Consider the following 20,087-nt stretch of genomic DNA (forward strand, 5'->3'; position numbering starts at 1 on the left):
GGGCCGGAGGACTGGGGGAGTGAGCACAGGGCGGGGAGGAGTGGGGGTCTCAGCCTGGGAGGTGGAGAGAGCTGGCTCCCAGCCTTGGGTGAGGGAGGGCAGAGAACTGGATCAGAGCACACCAATGTGGGGAGAACTGACTCCAAGCTGGAGGAGGGGCTCCCCAGGGTGGGTGGGGGTCCCAGCTTGAAGGGTGGAAGAAGTGGGGCACAGAGAGCCACGGGCAGAGAGGAGTGGGTGGGGAACAACAGAGGAGTGCAGTGGTCTCAGGCCCCCACAGTTTATAGGTTAATCCATCTGGGCAGGTATTGCAGGGAGTTGGGGGGTCTCTACCCCCAAAGCAGATGACAGGAGCAGATCTCCAGCCCAGCAGATTCCCGCCCCCCCCCCCCCCCCCCAGCCAGTCTGCTCCCCCAGGGTACACAGACGGGTACGGAAGACTAGGAGTTTGGGTTCAAGGAGCCGGAGAGGCTTGTCAGATTAATCTAAATTGACCCTGTAATCATGATATCCACTCAGTCCATACCCAAACTTCTGTCTTTCTCTCTTGCGCTCTTTCTAGCAACTCTAAAGACAAAATGGACAAGACCACAGAAGCACCAAAGAAATGGCAGGAAAAGAGAAGGGAAGAAAAAGCCCCGGAGAAAGGATGGAGACACACTGCGTGCATGCCCCTGCTCCCCTGTAATGAGAGCTCGGGTCTTAAACACTTGTTTCAGTGGGTTTAAGCTCCCTAGAAGTGCCATGTAGAAGGACCTCCCTGTAAATAGTGATCAAGGTCCTTCGCCTCCAAACAAATGATTTGGGTATCCATTACATATCTGTAGCTCAAGGGCCACGCTTAAATAGGGGCTCAGGTCTCTGTCTGGTTCACACCTTTGGGACCTAGTCTTTTAAATGCCCTGTGTGATTGACCTCTCCATGCAACAAGGGTTCAGTTCCCCCCGGCCCCCCTACTGAGATAGAGTAGCATCCCACTGAGCTGGAGAGGGAGGGACCACTCTCTGATCCCTGGTGGGCGGAGCCAGGCTGGCTCACCCCTCCTGCAGGAAGCTAAGTATAAAAGGCGGAGCCTGTAGTGTAATTTAGCCTGAGTCAGGGAAGGGAATGGAACAGATGTCCTCAGACTGCTCTTGAGCCTGAAGCTACACTGTGCCCTGTCTGAGGAGGAGACTGACCCAGGAGAAGAGTTGCTGGGATTGCTGCTTGCTGTATATCTTGAGAAGCTAGAGGCTGATCCTGAACTGCAGGTACCTTATAGTAGGAGAGTAGGAAGTAGTCCAGGGACAGCTGACTATAGTTCAGTTCTGTGACTACCTGAATGCTGGTCAGTGTGTTTTGGTTGGCTCCCTGCTGAGCCAGTGGTGGAACCCTGGCATAGTTGGGGTCCTGGGCTGGGACCTGGTGGAGTAGGATGGGCTTGGGTCCCCCATGCCCTGTTGCCAACCCTGCCTTGGGGTAGCAGCCCTTAAGCTCAGAAGCCTGAGTTTGTCTGCTGGAGTCAAGGTGGTAAATCTTAGACTGCTTGTTTGTTTGCTCTACCCTGCTCAAGGGCCTGGGCTCCTAAGGATCTGGTCTCTAACACCTGGTAAGGGGTGGTGTTGCAGGGGTGTAGTGAGGTGGTCAGGGGTGGCTCTATATATTTTTGTCAACCCCCCCCCCCCCCCCCACACACACACACACCAGAATGGTGTGCCTGTGGCAGGTCTGCTGGTAATGTGGATTTGGCCGTGTGCCTGCAGGAGGTCTGCCAAAGCTGTGGGACTGGTGGATTTCCTGCAGGTATGCACGGAAGGCTGCCTGTAATGATGCTGTTCTGGTGGGACCTAACTGAGAATGCCAATTCAGGAGAAACTGTTTTAAAGCAGGGCAGTTACAGCCCAAGGCTGGGGTTTTTCCACCTCTAAGGCAAACCAAACCAGCCAGCCAAAGAGGACTGTGGTCTCAACCTACTGGCTAACCACCAGTCACACAAGCCATTCTCTTAGACACTCCAGTTTCCCAGTATCACCACCAGTGCCACTTCTTATGTGGACAAATGGTTATGAAAACCCATATCTCAGTAAAAGAGAGGTTCTCTTGATCCCAAAAGGACCAAGCCCCAGACCCAGGTTAATATACAAATCAGATCTTGCCCACAAATCATGCTGTTGCCAATCCTTTAGAATAAGGAATAAAAGGAAAAAGTTATGGATGAAAGCTAGAATTGGTTAAATGGAATCAATTATGTACAGTACTAGCAAAGTTCTTGGTTCAGGCTCGTAGCAGTGATGAAATAAACTGCAGGTTTAAAATCCAGTCTCTAGAGTACATCCCCAACTGGGATGGGTCCTCAGTCCTTTGTTCAGAGCTTCTGTTTGTAGCAAAGTCCCTCCAGAGGTAAGAAGCGGGATTGAAGACAAAATGGAGATGAGACATCAGCCTTTTATAGTCTTTTCCAGATGTAAGAACACCTCTTTGTCCTTACTATGGAAAATTACAGCAAAATGGAATCTGGAGTCACATGGGCCAGTCCCTGCATACTTTGAGTTACAAGGCATATTTGCCTTCTCTCAATGGGTCAGTTGTATAGCTGACAATCCTTAGCTCTGCCTAGTCTGCTTGATGGCCCATCTCCCAGAAGCATAGCATACATTTGAAATACAGACAGTATAGAGCCAATATTCATAACTTCAACTACAAAATTGATACACACACAGACAGCATAATCATAACCAGCTGACCATAACCTTGTCTTAGACACCTCATTTGACCCCCCTTTATACAAGATTTGATGCCACTACAGAACTTTGGTTGCAACAATGTTCTATATGGTCCCAGTTCAAATCAATAATGTGACACTGCCCTCACAGCAACCATCAGGCTGCCCCCCCACGGCTTGCCGCCCCAGGCATGGGCTTGGCATGCTGGTGTCTGGAGCCACCTCTGGTTAATACCTGGTATATGAAACAGTTGCATGCCAAACTGATTGATGGGGAGGGGAGATGGCTGTGATTATGTAAATCTCATTTGTTTGAGAGGGGAAGGGCAAGCAAGCAAGGTTGGTGCAGGGGAGTGTACGCAAATCTAATCTGGGGGAAGTGTGGGGAGTGTATGAAAATGTGAGTGATGGTGGTTGGGGGTAAACACAAGCCTGATTACTGCATGGTTGCATGCAGTCTCAGTTGTGGGGGAGGGGATAGGAGTAGCTAGGCACACACAAGCCTGATTGAGGGAAGGGGGGGGGGGGGGCGGGCGGAGGGAGATATGTTGTCTGGCACATTTTACCCTGCAAGAATGAATTTAGTCTAGGCTGGGCACATACAAAGGAGTCAGCTGCAGGGAAGGAGAGGACATACAAATCTGCTGGGAATGCATGTGTGCACACGCTTAAGTGGGGGATGATTGCTTATAAATATATTGTGGAGAAGAGCTGGATACATGGAATCATGACTGATTTTAGGTTGGGGTGTGTGAATGCAGGCTAACCTGATTTTGTGGGGGGTATAGACAAGCTGGTTACAATGAGTTTAATTGGCTTTTTTTTTGTTTTTTTGTTTTTTTTTTTTTGGCGGGGCATGCACACTTCATTGGTGGGGAGAGAACACCAAACTAGCCTCTTCTAACATCACCATCTTCTACACCAAACATCCACAGCTACTGGGCAAAAATAATCTAGTAAAGGGTAGAAGGGGGGGGGGGGGGAAAGAGGGAAAGAGATGCATGTGGTCTCTTACAGTGGAAAGACTAATTATTACACAGTTAGTATTTTTTTCATATGGAAGCCCTGTGAAGGTGAGATTCATCAGTGTATTTAAGTGTGTTCCCAGCTTGAAGCATGAACTTCAGTGAGTTGGGTCTCATATGCTTAAGTACTTTCTGGAATTGGAGTTTTAAGGATGAAGAATTACAGAGATGGGATTGGGTCGGGGGGTGGTTTTTTTTTTCTTTTGCTTATATAGGTATTTAATACAAATAACTACCGTTGGAGGTTGCCCTTTGGTATGACTTATTTTATTTATAAGTAATAAATACCAATAATGATGACCTAAACAAGAATAAATAAATAGTAGACTGACCTAAATATACTGTTACAAATCCAGTAAAATAACCTGACAATATTGTCACAGCGTACAAGGAGAATAAATAGTAGCAACAGCTGTTAAAATGCCACTTCATCTCATATTTTTTTATGCCATATAAAAGATTCATTGATTTCAGTTAGTACTTCCAAAAAGCTGGTATTTTTATATCTAAATTTCCTTATGGGTTTTTAACATATTTTAAAACTTCTTAATTCTACTTGGATTCTCTTGCCAGCACTGAGGCTGAAGTTAACTGCATAGCTATTATGAAATAATTGGTATCTCTTCACTTCCATCCTGGTGAGCTGTAGGTCCTGGATTGCCGCTGGGCATTCTCCTTCAGGGACTCCATGGGCTTGAGACCCTGTTGGGGCCACCTGAAATCTCCTTCAGTAATGCTAATTCAACTACTCTGGGGAAAAGTGTGTGTGTGGTTTTTTTTGTACTGAACAAGCCTTCTATGGAGTCTGTCAATAAGTAGAAAACATCTAGGTATTTCCATGTGACTGATCTCCCAAACACACCAGCTGTATTGTGAGGTGTGTGTGGTGTGGTGTGTTTTTTTTTTTTTTTTTTTTTTTTTTTTTCAGGTATGCATTTATCCCCTGGAAGTACTCTTTCACTCTAGTGAACTGGTGCTCCTCATTTTCTGGGTTGGTTAATTCTGTGCTCTCAAACATGCCTCCAGTCTCTATATTTGCAGATAAAGTCCATACTGTCACCTGACTAGAACTCCCATCACAGGCAGTTGGCATGAGGATTTTGCTAAAAATGGTGAAATCCTCTTGGGCATTCTTTTACTGAATGATTGTACGATACCCATAATAATGTGAGAAGTAATAATCAGCTTGCGCTAGACCTTCTACCTGTCACTGTCGTGAATGTTAACCTGTCAGTTACCACAGCCAAGACTTTCCCTCCAGTTAAGGGAATACAGTTTGCATGTTGCAGAACTTCAATATCTAGATCAGTGATAGTCACTTCTTGGGAGTTCAGGAGCCAAATTAGTGATCAACATTACCCAAAAGAGCTACAGTTGTGTGAGTGCATTGATTCATTTAGTATTCATATTTAAACAGTATGAGAGGGGAAATATTTAGAATTTTTTTATATAATGTATATTGGAGCAAGTTGACAACTTAATTGGTTAATGACATAGTAAAAGCATACTGATTGGTTAATAACTTAGACTGGCTAATAATTAAATCACCCAGTGTTTTTTATATCATACACTGCAAAGACACATCAAAAAGCCACTTGTGGCTCACGAGCTGAAGTCTGAGTATCACTGATCTAGATGCAAGTCATGAAATGTTCTGAGAAATACATACAATCAGAATAGTCCCCTCTGGTCCTTAAGATCATATTGTCTCCATTCATTGGGTTCTTCCCCCTCCCCCCCCAGCATTTCTTCTCCATTGGGGCTTAATTAACCCACATGGTCTTTCATAAGAGCAAATGTATTGCATAATGCTTGATGTGTTATGCAATACATTCACGAGTGTTAGAAGTCACTGTGGGAAGAATCTGCAGAGAGGAGGGATTCCACTGTATCCTTCTGTCTTATCCTCAGTAGTTTCAGCATTCAGAGCTGAAATGAAATAGTTGAAACACAAAGGGTAAAAATATAATTTTAATTGAATAGATCTCAATAAATCAAAGATGTTTTCTGCATGTAAGCTTGCAAGTCTTAGTATGTTCACTTTTTTTTAAAGTCTCTAAGAAGCGTCTCATTCCTTGGAATAGTAGGAATAGCTCTCATGAGGACTAATTAATAGCAATGATAATCATAGAAACACTACATGTGTCAAAGTCGGAGTACTTTGTGGTGTAGTGCGGGAGGGAAGTATCATTATCTGATAACCAATGGGCTAGTGAGGTGCTGAAGTATTCAACATATGTGTACTTTGTTGCTTGGTCTGCCAATTACCTACTGCACAACAGTATTGATGTGGGAGATTATGAAGATCTGTAAAAATAAATAGTAGCAACACAGGAAAAATAAATCCATGTCACTGAAAATCCATTTCCAGGACAGGAAGAGTCTAACGTGGCTGCCATGGAAATCAGTTGCTATTTGGCCATTGAACCTGTGGAAGAAGGATCAGGCCCTATATAAACAGAATTATAAAATATTTGCTATCTCTGTTCAGCTGTATAAATTGCACTAATGTTGGTTGACTTACTCCAGGGAAAAGTTTTGTACTGTAACTTAGTTACTAAGTCGTCTTGTGAGTTTGTCAATAGTACAAAAGTCTGGGTATTTCCATGTGAATGATCTCCCAGGCACACAAGCTGTATTGCTTTTCTAGAGATAGATCAACACTCAGATCATCCAGAGCTCTGAGATGATGATGATGATGATAGAGAGCCACTGACTAAGCCAGCCCTGATTATAGAATGGGCCCCACCTGAGAAAATTGGGTGATGGGGTTTAACTACTGAGTGGGCCCAGCTGACAAAGGGCTGGAAGAAAGAGAATGCAGGGAGTCAAAAGGTGCCTGCAGGGGCTTGAGTGAGCAGGGAAGTGTAGACAGTGCTAGATTGATGGGGAAAAGTCTTCTGTTGACCTAGCTACCGCCTCTTGGGGAGATGGATTAACTACAGTGAAAGGAGAGCCCCTCCCATTGCTGTAGTGAGAATGTACACTGAACATTCCTTTTGAATGTTCACCTTTGATTTATCAAATATTAATTATCTGTGGGCCAGTAGGGAGATGACTGGCCCTTATATGAATTTGGGGGAGGAGAGCTGAGGGAGTTGGAGGACAGTGTTATGGACTACTAAAGCATAAGACCAGTGTGCTTCTGAAATGGGAGGTGAAAGACCATAGATAGAGCTAAGTGTTGCTTGGTTGATAGAGGGCTATATAAATACTGATTAAGTGCTTTTGTTTGTATTGTATGTGTTCTATTTGTTTTTGGGACACCTCATAGGTGCAAGTAGCCAGTTACATCACTTAGTCCTTTGTGCATTTCTGGAAGGCACTCACATACTACAGTGACTCAGTCACATAAGAACCTGCATACATTTCTTAACTTTTAAAAAATGTTGCATTTTTGATTTAAAAATTAATTTGGCACTAGTTTTGCATTGACAACTGTTTGTTTCCATTTTAAAGTTTTCTGTAATGTGTGTCCAAAAGTAACCCCTTTCTGCATACATCCTACACAGGTCCATTTATTTGTACCAGGAATACTGGTCAGCTATAAAGAACCAAGTTAACTGAATATATTTGGCATCTCATTCAAACCTAGGGGGGCAAGAAAGAGGAAGCCTATTTTCTCCATTTTCATGTGCATCAAGGTGGGGGAATATATTCCAGATTGTCCCACTAGTGGAAGTCAGGCAGATGGTATGGATCACCTCAAAATAAGAATATATTGGCTTTTCATTACAGATGATCCAGAATATTTTTAAAATATTCTTATTTATTGAGAATCAATTCAGGATCCATGTCCTTGACTAGAAAGTCATATCTTTGTGTTTTTCATTCCCTTCATCAAATTCACAATTGGTATAAATAGACTTCAATGACAGGAGTCACACTTGCTTATCCAAGCAGTGAATTTGGCCTCCTGGTGGTAGTATACGATAAAATACTTAAAATATCACTTTAGCAACAGTATCGGAATTCTCAACTCAACTGCCTAACGTTAGGCCAGGTGAGTACTACCCAGAGACATCTACACAGAACACCTCACAGGACACTGCCAGTACCAGGTCGAGTAAACGAGAACGCTGAGCAGGGAAATAACCCACTTCCTTCCCTGACTAACCAAGGAACACACCCCACCCATGTACTTATTCTCTACACCAATACCTACTTAGAGTCTTAATACATTCCATGGGTGGCGTACCTGAGCGCATATATCCACTGATGCTTTAAAAACTCCCACACCCCAATTTGGATCTATGCTGGTTATGTGATATGTATGAACCTTGAATGTAACCAATACTTGCAATCCTCCATAACCCAAGCCAACCCCAGCTGTGCAGTAAATTTGATTTAAAATGTTTTTTTTAATAAAAATTAATTGGTATGCATAAATGTTCTTAAACATAAGGTATTTACCCATCTGCACTATCACTTACAGTTTATTTCTTCACCACTTCCATGTAGCTTTGGCAGAACTGGGAGGAAAGTAACTATAGCCATAAGAAGAGTTTCTTTCAATACTACAGAGAGCACTAGATGGTGCATTTTCCCAAGTTTCTCAGAATACATGTAGTGCAATTGATCTCTGCTCTTTTCATCAAAGTAATTCCTGTAATGTGTCAAACTTCACATTTTACTTAAAGTTGCAAAGAAAAATGTATTTGAAAATATCTGAGGCTATCCATTTAGACATGTCTAAGGCAAAACAGATCTATACTGAAAGACAGTACTATAAAGTGACAAGAGAAAATCCCTTCATCTACATAGATTTTTTTTTTAAATTATATATACAGTAGCATTCCAGAAGCTATTGTAAGTGAAGACCAGAAGGGAATCTATTCCCTAATAAATAGCATGAAAGATTTAAAGTATACTTGGTTTTAATTCATGTTAGATATTTGGATTTCATTTAATTAATGACTAATATCTTAACAAGACATAATGGCTTTGCATTAGCAAGAAGAGACTCAGTTATCACTTGAGCATGAGCCTTTGCTCCTTGAGTGACGGTGGCTAAGAAGGCTACAGAAATAGTGTGCTCAGCCTATCCAGGCATCCATCCCTCTAGTCAATTCTAGAGTGAAGTTCCTAGTTTCCAAACATTGCTTTTGACACCCTTCCTTCACACCTCATACAAACTTGAACAAGCTAATAGTTCCCCCATGCAGCCATTCACAGCTGGGGGCTGTCGCTATAGCAAAAAATTTAAGGTGGGAGAGCATAAAAATAGATAAAACGGTGGAGGTAATGTGGAAGATACAAGGATGCAAATGGATGGAATGCAAGCCATATGAGCAAAGGCTAAAGGAACTGAGTATGTTTAGCTCAGAAAAGAGGAGATTAAGGGGGATCTACAGATACTTGAAAGGCTGCCATAAAAAAGATGGCGGAAAAGTTGTTCTCTTTTGCCACAGATGACATCACAAGAGGCAATGGGTACAGCCTAGCAGGTTTAGATTTAGGAAGTTTTTCCTGCTATTTAATCTTAGGCTACATCTACACTGGGGGGAGGGGCGATTTAAGATACGTTGAATTCAGCTACGCTATTCACATAGCTGAATTTGCGTATCGCAGCCGACTTACCCCACTGTAGGGACGGCGGCAAAATCGACCTCTGCAGCTTCCTGTCGACGGCGCTTACTCCCACCTCCGCTGGTGGAGTAAGAGTGTCAATTCGGTGATCGATTTGCCACGTCCCAATGGAATGCAATAAATCGATCCCCGAGAGGTCAATTTCTACCCGCCGATTCAGGCGGGTAGTGTAGACCCAGCTTAAGAAAGTAGAAGAATGGGAACAGACTGCCTCCAGAAGTTATGAAAGTGGTTTGTTTGTTTTTGGTTTTGTTTTTCCCCACTGGAGGTTTTCAAAAGGAGACTGGATAGCCATCTGTCTTGGATGATTTAAACACAACAAATCCTGCATCTTGGCAGAGGGTTAGACTAGATGACCGCAAGGGTTCTTTCTAACCCTACAATTCAAAGATTCAGAGGAACCCAAACACACTCCTATTAAAAAATGTGAAATTAATGCAAAAGTATACTAACATAGTGGGATGGAGAGCTTTAAATGTCTCTCAGTGAACCTACAAGAGACAGAAGGGAAATGCCAAAAAATATTGTTTAATAAACTCTGAACACTCAAAGTACAAAATTAAACAGATCAGGTGGGTGAGGCAATATTATTTTTTTTTTTTTATTGGACCAACTTCTCTTAGTAAGAGGAGCTCTGTGTAAACTCAAGCTTCTCTCTCACCAACAGAATTTGGTCCAATAAAAGATATTGCCTCATCCACATTGTCTCTCTAATATACTGGGACCAATACAGCTATACCACTACTGAATACACTATTAAATCTTGTATAAAAGACAAGATATTATGTAGACCTGTTGGGATGATGGTGTTTCTGGCTTACTTTCCCTTTTGGAGACCCATGTAAGATCATTTGAGTCATACTAGGCTGAGACTTTCAAACTGCACCCAAGCAAGGATAGTAACAAAAAAATTGTATGAGTAATTGAGGATTACATTTTAGTGAATAAAGTTCCATGGAAGACACTGAGAAAATGGACTTCATGTAGAAGAAATGAAAAGATAAGAGAATGTAGAAGGTTAGTGAGAGGATAAGTGTGTGTGTGTGTGTGTATATTTATATATATATATATATATATATTCCAGATTTCTAACACTGTAGCAAATATCTTTCAGTTTGGATATATTCCTGAGAGATGGTTCCCCTTACTATAGCATTCCCTCCTGTATTTTGTTCTGAGTTTTGGATTGGTTTCATTTTTTTAAAACTGGCGTGTGGAAATATGAAACAATACATTTCCTTCAGTATCCTTTCTGTGAGGGGGAACTTGTCCTGCTTATAGTAATTAGTGTTATAGTCTTCCACGCTTCTGGAGAGACTTGTTGCTTCATTTCCTTGTCCGATTTCCTAATAGCTAGGCACATGGTGAGTTGACTGCTGTTAATGACTGGCTCAGAATTGCACAGACAGCTAATCTGTGCTTAAAATATCCTATCTGTCCCTGCTGCCTGCTTATTTGTTTCACCCACCTGTAAAATCTTGTCATTTAAATAGTAAGCTGTTTGGGGCAGGGACTTTCATTTACTATGTCTGCTCAGTGCTGAGCAAACCCTTAACCTGGTTGAGGGTACTACAATATAAATATTTTAATAAAGCCTAACCTCATAAAAATTGTCCTCTAGTCCTTGGTGCAAGATTCCTATATCATTGTTTTGTTTCTATTGCAGTAGCACTTAAGAATCCAAATTTGGAGTCTGGATCTCATTATACTAGACTCTGTATATACAAAGACCACGTCTGCCTCAGAGGTCACAATTTGTGTTAGGGAAGTATTCCAATACTTAGAAATTAATCAAAGAAATAGTTGTTTGGAATCCTTATGACTGTAGTGACACCTATCCGGAACAACTTCCAACTGTGGAAATGAGGTTGACACGAACTAAAAATAGTCAGTCAACTTTCCTAATATCTGTGTAAAAGTTAACAACTAAACTATTGGATGAAAGACTAAACAAATGGGACAAATCAGTTAAAAATGGATTGTCTATAACAGTATGTACCTTTTTACCATAACCAATACTTTATTTCTGACTATCATATTCTGATATACTGCTAATGTAAAAAATACTTTATCAACAACTCTGTTTTTTTTTAATACCAATAAAAACATAGGCCATATAACTAGAAATTGCTATAAAAGTGAGAACTAAAACTCCCAACTAACTTTTCATTGGTTGAATGTTCTGGCTTTGACTGAAGTTCAGCAAAAAGGACAAGCTACCAGCCTGGAATGCTAACTTCAAGAGTGAGACTTTGAGCCCAGAACTGGTAGTGCTACATGTAGGATACAGGAAGCCCTTCTGTGCATGAGAAAAACAAGGACTACTCAATCAAAGTGGTTCTTTAGAGGTAGAATAGTCCCCTAAATTGGCAAAGATGGTTCAAAACTTGTCCTTCCTACTGATCATACCTTAATACATGACATCTCAGAATTAAGACCCAGTTACTACCACGTGGTAGTATCAACCAAGCAACATAGACATGTTCTGGGTTGCAAATAGCACTGTTCCATTTAGCAGGAAAATGGAATACTTGACTCAGACAGTGGAGAGAAGCCAAGAAGTGAATTCTCAGGAAGAATATCTATAGACAGGATATTTTAAAATGAAAAGGTGGGAGTTGAAAAACTTGTATTTCTCCTGACAATGGATGCAACTGGTATTCTCCACAGAAGATCATTTTCTCTACTGAATGTGAGAATCTATATAGACTTTGGGATCAGCAGGTAGTGATCAATTTATCAGGGATCACTTTATCACATCTAGTGTAGATGTGATAAATCAATCACTCTGCCATCAACTCCTATACACAATTTCAGCCATGGTGGAGTATCTTAGGTAGATTTTTCCCCCCACCCCACCCCACCCCACCCCCAGTGTAGACCAGGCCTAAGAGAAATCTGGGTCCAGGTTCTTGTACCAGGGAAATTCAGAGGCAGTAATAGTATATGGTACACACTTTTTCTCAGGGAACCCATGGAAAAAGACAACTCTGGACAAAATCTTCCATGGATTTTTTTTTTTTTGGTAATTCATGGAATTTTGCCAAGCTTGCCCAAAATGTCATTTAAAAATGCCTCCAAGTCACTGAACAAAACTTTGACCTATAATAGCAGTCATAAGTCCCATTGAAAAAGGTGACCGCAGATGTCACAGAGAAAGTATTCTGAGCAACACTTTATTTCAGCATTTAAACTCTGAAGAGGAGGAGGGTTTAATTAAATTCTCCCAATTTTCTCCACTTGTATTCACTGCCCACACACACACACTTGGAGGTTGAGGAATGCTAAATGTTCCTCCGTACAGAATGCTAAATGCTGATCCACATGACAGCCAGATAAGATTGCTTGAGAAATCTGCAATCTGTTCTCTCTGCCATGGGCCTGGTTCTGGCCTCCCAAGACAATAAGCTTGGGGCATAAAGTTGGGTCACCTGCATGAACATGTGTATTACTTCCAAACTCCACTGAAGTTTGACCCACTTACACCAGGGCTGAATTTACTCCAGTATGTTTAAATATATACATCTGAGAGTATTAACATTTGGCAAATTAAATAATTTTACTATTTAAGTTTGTTCTGCAGGTGAGGGACGGATCTTGGAAATTTCCTATCAACAAGCATATTTCTCAGCTACTAATTCATATGTTAAATCCTAGAAAGATCATTTGTTGGACCAAAAAAAAAGAGCAGTTTTCTCCTTCCTGAAACATGTGCCCGGCTTTCATGAAACAGACACACCTTTTAGTCTCACCTAACTAGGAAAATTACCTCTTGCATGATGTCAACAAGTTTCAGCAACAGGGTCAGCACCTCTTCACTTGCATATGGTTTAATTGCAAGCATAGATCAGGACAAGCTGTGTTTTGCACCTTCAGGAAACTCTAGTTAAGGCCAGCTTGAAGACCTGTTATCAGCAACAGCTAACTTTTCTAGTATAGACCCAGCCTTCTGAAATCTGAAACACAGACCAACAATCAAGATCATAGCACAATATAGCATTGTACTATCCATATAAAACGAGTCCCAGATAAATGGGACAAAACCAAATAACATGACTCCCCAACCTGGTCTTTTTGTCAGAGTAGGTGAGCCCTTAGGTTTTTGTTTCCTTGGGGCGACCTTCACTAGAGAATTGTACATACTCCTCTTATATGAATGTGACTGTGCTGCTGCTGCAACTAGGCAACCTGTTGGAGCACAGAGCACTGCATCCACAGACAGCATTCCCTACAAGCATTGTCATTCATCTGGATTGCTGAATATATTCCATAATGCCTGGCATCCTGGAGCAGGTGCATAGGATCTGGGATTCACAATATATCTATTTTCACCTGTTCACATTTTTGGTTCATTCCATAGCTCGGGGTGGGGGTGGCAAACTTCTTTTTTTTTTTCCTGGGGGCTACGTTGGGTTTCCAAAATTTGAATGGCAGGCCAGTTAGGGGAGGCTGTGCCTCCCCAAACAGCCAGGCATGGCCTGGCTCCTAACCCCTATCCAACCCCCTGCCCCCGCTTCTCACCCCCTGACAGTCCCCCAGGACTCCTACCGCATCCAAACCCCCTGCTTCCTGTCCCCTGCCAGCCCCCCTGGGATGCTTTCCCCATCCACCACCCCCTGCCCCCCCATTCAGCCACTCCTGTTCCCTGCCCTCTGGCCACCCCAAGCCATGTCCACCCCCTGACCACCACCCCAAACTCCCCTGCCCTCTTACCACACTGCCTGGAGCCCTGGTGGCTGGCATGAGCTGAGGCTGTGGGGGAGGGAGAACAGTGGGGAAGGGGCCAGGGGCTAGCCGGCCATGCAGGAGGGTCCTGCAGGCAGTAGTCTGTCCACTTCTGGCATAGGTGGTAGTAATTAAACCCTCTCATTTTCAGATGCCATAGCTGTAAGTCATTCATTCCCTCTTCACACGCTGCTGGACCACTTTTGAGTAGCAGCATTCAAGGAGGTGAGTTCCTTGTTTTTAATATTTTAATTAACTTACAATAAAAATTAGAAGGTTATAGGATATTTTCTTTTATTTTATTTCATGCTGGCTGTATGGATTGAGCACAGGATGACTGTGAGCCACCAATGAAATACAGCTGTGAAAAAGGCAACTGCAATCCTAGGATGCAGGAGAAGCATTTCCAGTGATAGAGGTATTAATGCCATTGTACAAGACACTGGTCTGACACTACATCCCATATTCAGCATAGTGATATTAGGATATGATTATGGCATAATTATGATGCATTTTGTACAAGGCGGGTCATGTAAGATGTTGTTGGAAAAGTTATGATTTGCTGAATGATTATCCTATTTGTGTGCATGTATTTTTTTTGTATCTGAAGTTATGAATATTGACTAGGTATCTGTATATCAAATGTACTTACTCTGGGAACACCCTCAGTTAGCCTTTCAGATACAATAAAAAGGCCAAAAAATATTAAGGAAATACACAAGCACAAGGATTACCCCAGAAACTGTACAATAGAAACCCCTCTGAGACAGCACTACACAATGGGAACTGTTTGACCCAGATCACAGCAAAACTTTTCCAGCAAGTTGGAAGAAGATATAAAAGGGGTGGGGTGGGGTGGGGGGGGGGGGGAGAATGACATCATGATTGGACTTCACTCTCTCTACACCCCACACCTGCAAGTACTGGAGGAAAAAGACTGAACTGAGGGGGAAGTGCTGGTCCCAAGCAGGAAAGAAGGAAGCCTGCCTTGTATGCTTCTTTCAAATATTAAAGAGTACAATAGGCTTAGATTGTGGTTTTGTTTTATTTTGCACAGTAATCTACTTTGATCTGTTTGCTACCACTTAAAAGCTATTTTATACTTTACCTAAAACACTCTGAAGTGCAAAGGGGATAAATCTCATGATTAAGAGTTGGTGCACGTCCACTTTCCTTTGTAGAAGTGGCGGTCTGGGCAACAAATTCATACTGGACAGGTTTTGACTAGGCTAGGATGGTGCAGCTCTGAGGTCTTGAGCTGGGAGTATTGTGGCTACACCCTCTCTAGTGTGGGTGCATGAGTGGCTGGCCAGAGCATTCATGAACACAGTTGGGTGTGGTTCCTGTCTGTTGGTGTGAGGGCAAGTGTGGAGGGCTATGCAGCTTGTCACATCACAGTGCAAGAGGGATCCCAGATCCGTGAGACTGAGGGCTCAGCTGTACCTCAGTTCCAGGTGGCACCCTGGGGTGTGTGGGGAAGAACCCCTCACAACTGGTAAGACCTCATCTGGAATACTATGTACAGTTCTGGTCATCCATGTTCAAGAAAGATTAATTTAAACTGGACCAGGTGCAGAGAAGAGCTACTAGGATAACTGGGGGAATGGAGAGCCTATTTTAAGAGGGGCAACTGGAATAGCTTGGCTTGTTTGGCCTAGCAAAAAGAAGGCTGAGAGGGGTTATGATATGGAAAGGAGTAAACAGTGCAGTGACAAAACTTGCAAAGGATACATACACAAGACAGTTGCACCCAAAGCAGACCGCAAAGAGGTACAAAGAGATCTCCCAAAACTTGGTGACTGGACAACAAAATAGCAGATGAAATTCAATGTGCATAAATGCAAAGTAATGCACAATGGAAAACATAATCCCAACTAGACATACAAAATGATGGGGTCTAAATTAGCTGTTACCACTCAAGAAAGAGATCTTGGAGTCATTGAATGGATGTTTTCAGAGAACTATCCACAATGTGCAGCAGCAGTCAAAAAAAAAACTAACAATGTTGGGAATCATTAGGAAAGGGATAGATAATAAGACAGAAAATATCATAATGCTGCTATATAAATCCCTGGTATACTCACATCTTGAATACTGCATGTAAATCTGATGTCCTCCCTGTCAATCTCAAAAGATATATCTTGGAATTGGAAAGGGTACAGAAAGAGGCAACAAATGACTAGGGGTATGGAATAGCTTCCATATGAGGAGAGATTAATAAAACTCAGACTTTTCATCTTAGAAGACAGACGACTAAGGGGGGACATGACAGAGGTTTATAAAACCATGACTGGTGTGGAGAAATAAGGAAGTGTTTTTCTCCTTCTCATAACACAAGAACAAACGAAATTAATAGGCAGCAGGTTTCAAACAAAAGAAAGTATTTCTTCACACAACGCAGAGTCAACCTGTGAAACTTTTTGCCACTGGATGTTGTGAAGGCCAAGACTACAACAGGGTTAAAAAAAGAATTTAGTTTAAGTTCAGGGAGGATAGGTCCACCAATGGTATTAGCCAGGATGGGCAGGGATGGTGACCCTAGCCTCTGTTTGCCAGAAGCTGGGAATGGATTCCCTCTGGAGCACCTGGCATTGGCCCTATTGGAAGATGGGATACTGGGCTAGATGGACCTTTGATCTGACCCAGTACGGCCATTCTTATGCTCTCTATGTACACTAGGGGGTAAATATCACAGAAGGTGAAGAGCTATTTAAGATAAAGGACAATGCTGGCACAAGGACAAATGGATATAAACTGGTCTTGAACAAATTCAGTCTGGAAATTAGAGGATTTAGAGGAGTGAGGTGAGATTGTTTGGGATGGTAAGGGCCCTTAGCAGCCCTGGCTTCCACTTTGTCTTATTCCTAAAAGCTTCATAGGAAGGGATTTTTTTTTTTGCCCTCTCACTTCTGGGTTTGAGGGATTTTTTTTTTTTTTTTTTTAAACTTCCTTTCTCGGCAGCATCAAGGTGGGCCATTGCTGAAGATGGACCATTGAATACAGATGGTGCAGGGCTCTGAGGTGACACCAAGCATTTTTCTCTCAGGTGCTTGGCTGGTTAATTCTTGCTCACATGCTCAGGGTTTAACTGATCACCAGATGTTGGGAAGGGATTTCCCCCCAGGTTATATTGGCAGTGACCTTAAAGGTTTTTGCCATCCTTTGCAGCACTTGGGTGTGGGTCACTTGCCAAGATTATTTGGTATGTCACGTAATCATTTCCCTCTCATTGCAGCAGCCTTGGGTACTGGTGTACCTTGGTGCCTATTCTCTGCCAGGGACCTATAATAATCTAGTGTCTTGTGGGATGTAATAAATGATCTAATTTTGGTTTTTGACTTTAGTGTGAAGGTGGTGGCCTGTGGTATATAGGAGGTCTAGGTGATCTGGTGGTCCCTTGGGTTCTTAAACTCTGATTTGTGTTTTTGTAACTGAATTAACAAGATTTTCTCATCTCTCTAGTACCCAATACAGGAATGCTCCAGGCCTGGGTATAAAGGGAGGACATCTTTCCAGCTCCCTCCATGTGGCCCAGCAAGTTTCCTAAATCCTGAATGCCTTGCCTCCGATGTATCCGACTCCATTGCCAGGGATGAGAACTAGATGCTAGGCCTGTGTGGTATTGGGGAATTCTTTCAATCTACAGTACTATCAAATCAGCTAAATTTACAAGTAAAATTGTGTCCCTTTCAGAGTCACTCTTCATAAAACAGCGAGAGTTTAGCAGGTCTGGATGTTTGAACTTTGGGGAAACTGTACCACCTTTTTTATATATATATATATATATATATATATATTTTTGTTTGCTAATAAGTTAACAGTTTATATATTTTTCACTTGCTTGGACTCATTTTGAAAGTCTACCACTCAACTATCTTGTGACAGTCTTACCATACCTCCCTCATTAAGTCTTTCCCTCCCAGTTGTTTGTAATTCACCACAATTTTCTGTATCAGTTATGCTTTCATATGTTCTAAAAATAATTTTTCCATAACACAAGAAAGAGGGTACTTTAAAGTAAAAGGTAACACACTTAAACAGTTACAAAAAATATACTGCCCTTGTTCACACCCATTATAATTAACCAGGGCAATTTGTTGCCTTAGGATAGTCTATACAATAGAATAACTAGTTATTGTTTGTACAGGGTGCTTTGGACATCTCCAGTGCGCTATACTAGAAAAGTATTCTTGTGAAAATAAGAATAGCCTCTTCATTTATCCAGCTATGATGAAATTACAAGATTATCAATCCAAAGGTCTATGAAATAAACTGATTACAAATTAGATTTAAGAAAAAATGTCTTTACCCTGATATAAAATTATAGTAGGGCAGGTTTATGCCTTCCTTTGAAGCAAATGACAAGGGCTAGAGCCAGAAGCAGGATCTTGAACTAGATGGACCATAGATCTATTCCTAGCAGTTCTTTCATTCTAATTATATAATCCATATTCAAAAATGCATATGACTGGAATAACTAAGAAATAACAAAATAGTAAACTATGCAAATATGGCAGGAATGATATTATTCTACAATCATAAAAAATACAACATGTATGCACAGATCTGGCCAACGGAATAATGAGAGAAGACACCAGAAATAACAAGGAAGTTCACAAGGGTGTCAGGGAAAGATTGTATCTATATCATAATAAAGAAAAGCACTTACATTGACCTGTTCTGCTTAGGTATTTTTAAATAATTATTTTGTTAAAATTCTTAGAAAGGGAGCCAGGTTGTCCTAAAATCACTAGGGATTATCTTTGTATTGTCTGTAAGCTTTTACATGAGCAACATGTCCAAGACCTTTTAAATCAGGTGGCTATGTCTGAATGGTCTTTCTTTATCCAGTGTACAGCTAATGAGCATGTCATGGCTAACACGAGATGACAAATAATTTTAGGGCCAGATTTTTAAAGGTAGTTAGATGCAGATAAGTTATGTTAGGATTTTCCAAAACACCTAAGTCTCAGGTATAATTTATACATATTTTAAATAGCACTGTTTCTGGGGGCAGGGGAGAGTATTTTTTCCACTTGGAGTTGAGAAACCTCTTTTTGGTGTGAATTCCAGAGTCCTACAAATCAAACAAGATAGAATATCATTCAAATAGAAAATAAACCTGTTTTGGGACTTAAAACTATTATTGAATTGTATTATGCACAAGAAAACAAGATACCTACAGTAACAGCCTAGCTTGATGCTACATTTTAGGGTATTAGTGGCAAGGTTGAGTAGTATTTAGTAGAGAAGGGGAAAAAAGGCAGATCTTGGTCTCATTTATAACTGTATAAGTGAGAAATAACTATGCTGAAGTCAAAGGGTTACTTATTAATACTACTGTAAATGAGCTCAGAATCTAGCCTTAGACATTTTAAGGGATTGGCAACAGGATACAGAAGCATTCTTTTTTATATTGCTTATTCAACTCAGATCCAGATGAGTGGTGATAGATAACTGTTTGGTGGCTTTTGTGAACTGAGATGATAGTCCCAGTTGCTAGTGAACAGCTGACTACTTCAAAAAAAACCCACCCTTGTGGAAGTTTAAGGTTGACAGAGTAAGAGTGAGGCAATAATACCCCTAGTGGGAGAGAGGCAAGCTCTTAATAATTGGGTTCCTGACCATATAGCAATTTTACTTAGCTCCTACCCAAAACCTTCAACTCTATATAAAAATGACTGCAAAGCCTGGACAGAGGTATTATGGAGTGACAACAGTGTGCCTCATTCAAGGAATAAACTGTTGCTGATTCAGCACTAGCTGAAGTTGCCATGGGCTTTTTTCTCTACGGACTTGCACCTCAAGTATTCATCTACAGCTCTGCAGAATGGGTGTAAAAATGCTATCAGATTAGAATAGGAGTGTTTTACCTCCACATTTGCACAGGTGTAACGGATCAGCTGAGAAGCATGGCAACCTGTGATTAAAAAGGTGAAGGACAGGTATGGATACAAGTTAATCTGTCATTATTTGTGACTAGTAAATCATTCTAACATTCCCCTAAAGCAGCAGCAATCTTATTTCACTGGGCATGCACACGTTGG

The 20,087-nt window shown here is 41.6% G+C and overlaps 2 long non-coding RNA genes across 2 annotated transcripts; one reads left to right on the plus strand and one right to left on the minus strand.

Moving 5' to 3' along the window:
• The first annotated feature begins 1,078 nt into the window (after positions 1-1,078).
• Positions 1,079-17,832, plus strand: LOC135983567 (uncharacterized). Its single transcript, XR_010601259.1, has 3 exons — positions 1,079-1,250; positions 14,192-14,265; positions 17,503-17,832. It is a non-coding gene; the product is annotated as an uncharacterized LOC135983567 (long non-coding RNA).
• A 4-nt stretch (positions 17,833-17,836) lies between these two features.
• LOC135983573 (uncharacterized) lies at positions 17,837-20,087 on the minus strand. The gene is made up of 2 exons (XR_010601266.1): positions 19,914-20,087; positions 17,837-19,117 (listed from the first exon to the last, which is right to left on the minus strand). It is a non-coding gene; the product is annotated as an uncharacterized LOC135983573 (long non-coding RNA).

This window comes from Chrysemys picta, chromosome 5, assembly GCF_011386835.1.
Source record: "Chrysemys picta bellii isolate R12L10 chromosome 5, ASM1138683v2, whole genome shotgun sequence".
Taxonomy (NCBI): Eukaryota; Metazoa; Chordata; order Testudines; family Emydidae; genus Chrysemys; species Chrysemys picta.